The sequence below is a fragment of the Stylophora pistillata genome, chromosome 4, assembly GCF_964205215.1.
Source record: "Stylophora pistillata chromosome 4, jaStyPist1.2, whole genome shotgun sequence".
NCBI classification, from domain to species: domain Eukaryota; kingdom Metazoa; phylum Cnidaria; class Anthozoa; order Scleractinia; family Pocilloporidae; genus Stylophora; species Stylophora pistillata.
In genome coordinates, this window is record NC_142522.1 from 27,319,976 (window position 1) to 27,326,608 (window position 6,633).

Below are 6,633 nucleotides of genomic sequence, written 5' to 3' on the forward strand. Positions count from 1 at the left end.
ATCGTTCGCCTTTGTAGATGTACAGCTATTTTTTTGACTGTCTCGATCGTTAAGTTGTCTTGATTGCTTTCAGCTTGCGTCACGCGCGCTGATTCGATCGTACTACAGTTCTTAGTGTTCAGTGTTCCAGCCGTTTTGGCTCGTTTTCTTTTCTTTATTTCGGTATTAAAACGACCGATTTCACGTTCATAGAAGCACATGATCGCCTTTACTGTTTTTTGCTCCGCGTTGTTAAGGATTTGCTTTATCTCATTTTTTAAATCCTCGTCTGCTCTTATTTTGGCCCTCGCCCTATATTGTAGGGACTCTAGGCATGTTCTGCGAGGCATTTGGTACAGAGGGATTTGTTCGTTATCCTCAGACTTGCCGAGTAGATCATTTTCAGTGGCGGTGTCGTATGAGGCTTCCATTTTTTCTTCATTCTCTGAATGGCATTGCTTTGGCCCTGGGCCTTTAGTAGCCCATCTACCGTTATAATGTCTTTCGACATTTTCTGTAGATGGTCAAGCAAGACCGCGGTTTCGATCCTAATCTTGTGGATCTCGTCAGTTTCCGATTAACTAAATAGACTGGTATAGATTCGTTCTCGGTATCAGTCGGGAATTTTGCTCCCTATCCAGGCGAACCTCTCGCACATAGCCAAGATGCCGATGTGGCCGCCGATGAAAAAGACGAGGATGGCATTTTGCCCGAAATCCTGTTTTTCGGCCTCCCAACATGCAAGCCACACACCTTGCTTTTACCCTTCTTTCACAGAAGTACACAACCAGTGACGTCACAGGGCTGTTTTGGCCGCGCCAAGATGGCCGCCAATTTAATCTCAGCCGGTCAACTTCGAATGGTTAAAGATGTACTTTCCGCTATGCTTTGGCCCGAAAAAAGTACACAGCGTTTGCAAATAACGTTCAATCTCTATAATATTGCAAAAATCTCGGATATGAAAATTACGTTTCAGTAGCACTTTAATGAATGACAGGGTTGTATAAAATATATGTATTATTATATTTAATATTTTAAATGGTTATTTTTATTATTAAGTATTGACCACACCCACGACTTTTACCCACACCCACACCCACACCCACACCCACGACCCACGACTTGTACCCACGACCCACGACCCACGATCATTAGTCAAACTCCATAAAAACCATCAAAGACATCAAAGATTTGACGAATACTGCAAGTTTCGAGTGCGTGATCTTTATCGCTTCTTTACGCGATTCTTTTTTTGGTATAATTCTTTATTCTCGATGAAACCCTAGTTAGTTATTCATTATTCATTTTCTTTTTAAGGCGTTATTCCTTATTCATTTTCTTTTTCAAGCCGTTATTCATTATTCATTATTCCGCTTCCACACCCGATTCTTCGTCAGCTTACTGTCTGACAGCTACTCTGTGCACATACTTTCTCCGGCAAATGGATTATTTGTCGTGAAATAGAACAGTTTTCTGATTGACTTTTCAGAGATGAGAATGTGCTCTGATCTTGAACGAGTCTCTGTTCCTTTCAATTCCCCAACGCCCTTCGCTCAAAACTAATTAAACCTCTCCAATCGTAACCACCTAAAAGTCTTAAATTAGGGACCTCAAGCAGTCAGGACGGCAACGCCAGGGAAGACGTCGATTAAAATATGAATTCCTACTTTTGACTAGAATTTCGAAAATGGCCGCATGTGTTTACCGTCTCATACGGCCCCACACCTCAACATCAGCCTAACGTTGAGTTCCAAATGGAAATTAAAATAATTTGCCGTCGCGGTTTCCGTTCACAGACGACACAAATTTTTGTGATTTCACGTTGTTGTTTTGCAAAGGACGGCTAAGAAATGTACAAAGCTTTAAAACGCACGCGGTGAGCCATTTTGCTACCGATTAGATCTCTTGTTTTTCCACGTCCTCATTGCCATCGCCGTCGTGATCTGCTTAAGTTCCTTAAATATATGTGGACGCAAGGTGCAAGGTGACAGAAAAAGGAAAGAAAACTATTGGATAAAGGTTAATTACAAAACGGGTTACGCAAGTAAAGAATACAGATTACGCGATAGATACACTACAATACAACACAATACATTGATCCCAGGAGAGTAAAAGAATGAATTACACACTTAAATAAATTCTTTTTTAACTACCATGCTTTCATGACATATGCATGATTGGAAGCCAATCAGGTGTCGCATAGAGACTCACTATTTCCGCCTGATTTCCAAGAAACGAGTTTGCTATTCCCAAGGCTCATTTAAATGCAATTTCACGAAGAACGTCCTACCATTCAGTGGCTGTTTGTCTCTTCGAGTTGACTAGCGCGAAATAACGAGATGCAGCCGTGGATTAAATCGATGGAGTGCCCAAACTGTGGAAGTACAGACTTGCTTCCTAGATTCAAATGCTGCCCGGAATGTGGTTACCGTCTGGCAAACGGTCAAATTATTCCCCCAAAAGAGCAAAAGATCGCACCACGTGTTACGAGCGAGCAACCGAGAGGCGATGGAACAGCGGAAAAACAGGATACTGGTGCAGGTAAGGAGGAACAAGTCAAAGGTAAAATTTACTCTTAAAAGTGGTACGTTCTATGGATATAAAACCCTGCCCAAACTTAAAAGTGCTGTGTGATTTTTAATCTCTCAGGTTATTGATGACTATGAATTCCTCGAAGTGTTTTATAAGAAATGATCTGGATATTAATTTTGTGAATTAAGAAGCTTAATATCAAACTGAAAAGGCCTTCAATTGTCTTTCTATATAGCACTGAAACAAACGGTTGCAGTCATATGGTCATTATTATAATGAATTATTAATGCAGGGCCCTTCGAAAGTGAAAACTTGTGCTCTAGAGTTAAATATTTCCTCATGCGCAAGATAACGCAAGATATTAAGCCGCTCCCGAAAGCATCCTATCGTAGCAAGTTATATAGCTTTCGTATCAGTAGTATGTGACTTTTGAATTCCTTTTCGGGTAAAATCATACTCAGATAGCAATGATGCTTGTTTGCTGATTTTCAAGCGAAATTAAGGACAATTTTAATACAGTGCAACCTGATAGTTTCAACCCCTCTCCTTCCGGTAACTTGAAAAGATCAGATTTCCCTTGGATTTGACATTGCTTTCCCTGCAGTCACTTACTATGATCTTACTCGAAATTGATTCAAACAAAAAATTTGGCGCAAATTTGCCTTGAGAACTAGAAATTTTAACTGATAACGTTGGTTGAGAAATGTTCAATGTAGATGATTGACACATCTCAATCTGTAATTGCTTTTGCTGTACAAATGTGATAACATTATGGAGACATATATGTAATTACCTAATGACCTTTGAGTATGCAAGAATCAAAGAGTGCAAAGAATAACATTATTCCTTATTAATTATAGACAGGATAATTTGAATTTAACACAAGGCCCAGAACCTCAAACCTCTGCTTACTCTAACCAATTTTGTTTTCCTGTAAATTTTAAAGTATTGAGGTTCTAGTACTGTGTATTTGATTTGGAAAAATTAAATCTGTTGGGAGCAGTTACCAGAGTTATCCCAGAATCATAGGCACCATATTAGCAAATAATATAAGAAATTCAAGGTAAAATATCTATTCCTCAAGGGTGGATTCCAGAGTTACAACCTTGATTATCACACTTGATGCTCAGTGCAATGACAGCTGTCAGTACTTGGTTGTTTAGCACCTTAACCCAAGATCACTATCAAAAGTACACTTGGTTTTCCCTTCAGTTTGCCTGTCCTCATCCTTTTTTTCTCCATTAATGATTATGGTTTTGCACGAGTTTGCTTTGGCTCATTGTCATCATCCCATGAAGGTTTTCAGTTGAGACACTCAGATTTGCTCTCTTAAAAAACGTGTTGGCATGAAGCCATGATATTGGATTGAAAGATATGGATGGTGGTATTTCCCTTTTTGTGGGTTGTTGTTGTTGTTTTTAATCAGTTAACCATCATAGGGATCTTGTCTCTTTCAATGTAACCAGCATAGCATTTAACAGGAAGGGGTAAAAGGAAATTATTAGGTGTTATCTTGGGCTTCAATTTTCATCAGTAGCATTTTGTACAAAATGAATGTAGTTTCTTAAGGCTCCTATTAATCATGCTGAGATGGTGTGCCTCTTAGTTTAAAAGTACCTCCTCCCAATTTTCCCTCTTGGAAGTTTTGTGTCATTAATTATCTGACCATACATATATCTGACTCTAAAAGAGGAAACATGATTAATGGTAAAGAGAGGGAAGAGCTGAGTTGTTCCAACAGGCCCAGAGAGTGTTATTATTATAATTATATTCAATTAAGGAGAGGACAAAGAGACATGTTCTTCTTTACACTTCAGTGAGCCCCTCGTCGGGGTTTTAGGGAACAAGGGAACTAGGGAACTGGAACATTTACTTTTAGGGAATAGGGATATTAATTTTTCAAATTATTTTCAGGGAACAAGGGAACTCTTGAGTAGATTTTTGGGAACAAGGGAACACTGATCTACTTTCAATAATATATTTAACTTTCTGAGCCCCTAAGATATAAAACAAATATGGGGAACAATGATAAACATTTTTGGGGATCAAGGGAACAGCGAAAAAATTTTCGGGATCAAGGGAACATGAGCTGAAAACATTTTTGGGAACAATGGGTTTTATTAATGGGGAACAAGGGATAAAATCCAAGAGGGTTAGGGGATCAAGGGAACATGTACCCCACCCCCCCTGGGAGGGACTTTTCAGTTATCAGGATGTATGATTTTTACAAGTTTGATATTGCACTTTGAAAAGTTGGTCGTGTAGGATCGACATTGGTACAAAATTACATAGTACCAGTGAATAAATTGGACAACAAACATTAACAGTCATTATTTTTGAGATCTTGTTAATTATAAATTTTTCAGATACTGATACTTCAGTGACAGTTAACTAATGAGCACTTTAGATTTATTAGCCCGCAGTCAACTATTGGGGCAATGTAGGCTCATACATGTAGAATGGGAATTTTATTCCCTCAAAGTACTATAAACTTAAGGTCAGGATTCTGGGATTCCTGATCCAAAACAAGCTGTTCTTCTCTGAGATGATGTTTCTTAGAAAAATTTACACATGGGCAGCACTTAAGCCATTTGAAATTATTCACTTAGTCATTGATAAGCAAAAAAAGTTTGCAACATTTTGCAGTCTTTTCCAATATGCAGTGAGCTTTTGTAAGCTAATTCTGGTGCAATGCCTTGCTCAATTTGTATTGTCTTAATTTGATGTATAATTTGTCTACGACAAATTATACCTAACAATTAAGGAAATTATACCTTAAACTTAGACAAATTATACCTAACAATTAAAGAAATGATGTGGAAAAAAATCAAGTAATCTACTAAAGTGGAAGTTGGCAACATTTTGCAGCCTTTTCTAATATGCAGTGAGCCTTTGTAATGTAATTCTAGTGCAATGCCTTGCTCAAGTTGTATAGTCTTAATTTTGATGTATGATTTGTCATAGACATACATTTCTTGCATTATGTTATAGGCAGAACATTGAGCATAATGCTGGCATGATGACCATATACCTTCCAAAAAATTTACTAGATGTTGCAGCTCTGTATTCTGACTAATGCACCATAGGAATTTGATCTAGTGAAATGTTGTGTTCTGAACTTAGGTAAGCTTCGTAGCAAATTTTACCTGGTAGGAAGTTGAGGGGCTCTTTAAAACTTTTTTTCTTTATTAGTAATTGAGCACAATGTGGTGAGGCTCAAAAGCATCATGCTCAAATTTTCAAGCATAATTTTTGTGACCTTTCTTTTATACAAAGGCTAGCTATAAAAGGAGAGGTGCGCTATAGGTACCTCTGGATCATTAATTTGTCAATTTTAAAACCATCATGGCATTAGCGGACCTCTAAATTCACAGCTTGAGGTGCAGCCCATCCAAAGTCAGTGAACAGCAGGTGGATTTCTTATAAGCTCTAATAATTTTCTGCTTTTCATCACCATTGTCAAAATTGTTGAGGTCTGTATCTCTTTTCTCCAATGAAAACCATCTTCATTTGTAGCAGTAAATGTGATCAGGATTAGATGAGTTACTTTGCCATTACTTGATATTATCATGGTGTTGTGATGTCTGTTTCCACATGTAAATATTTGATGTACCCCCTGTAGAAAATGTAAAAATAAATAGGAAAGACATGGAAATGTTGAAGGTCTTTGTTCAACAGTGGTTGCCATTTTGTATGATTACTGCATTTGAAGGGGACTAATAGAGTCAAACTGTTAAAAGGCTTAAGTAGCGCGTTGACGTGGGAACAACTCGCGGTTGATCAAAAGTTAATGTTTTCATTTGCTAATTTGTTTTTTTAGTTGATGCAGAAAACGCTCCTGCTTTGATTGATTTTAGGGAAAAGATAATCACCAAGGAAAAATTCTGCGCCAAACATTAACGAATAGCATAAAAGTGAGCCTCGATGAAATCTCGCACAATCTTATATTCAATAGAGCAAGTACTATGATGAATCATCGCAATTCATTTAAAAGAACTTCGACGTTGAAAAGCGATCAAACTTTGTCACAGCCTAACATCAGGTCACAAACGTCCTTTCGCAGAAACATGCGAGTGGGAGAAGAGGCTGGGATATTCGCTGCTATTCGCGAACTCATCGTAG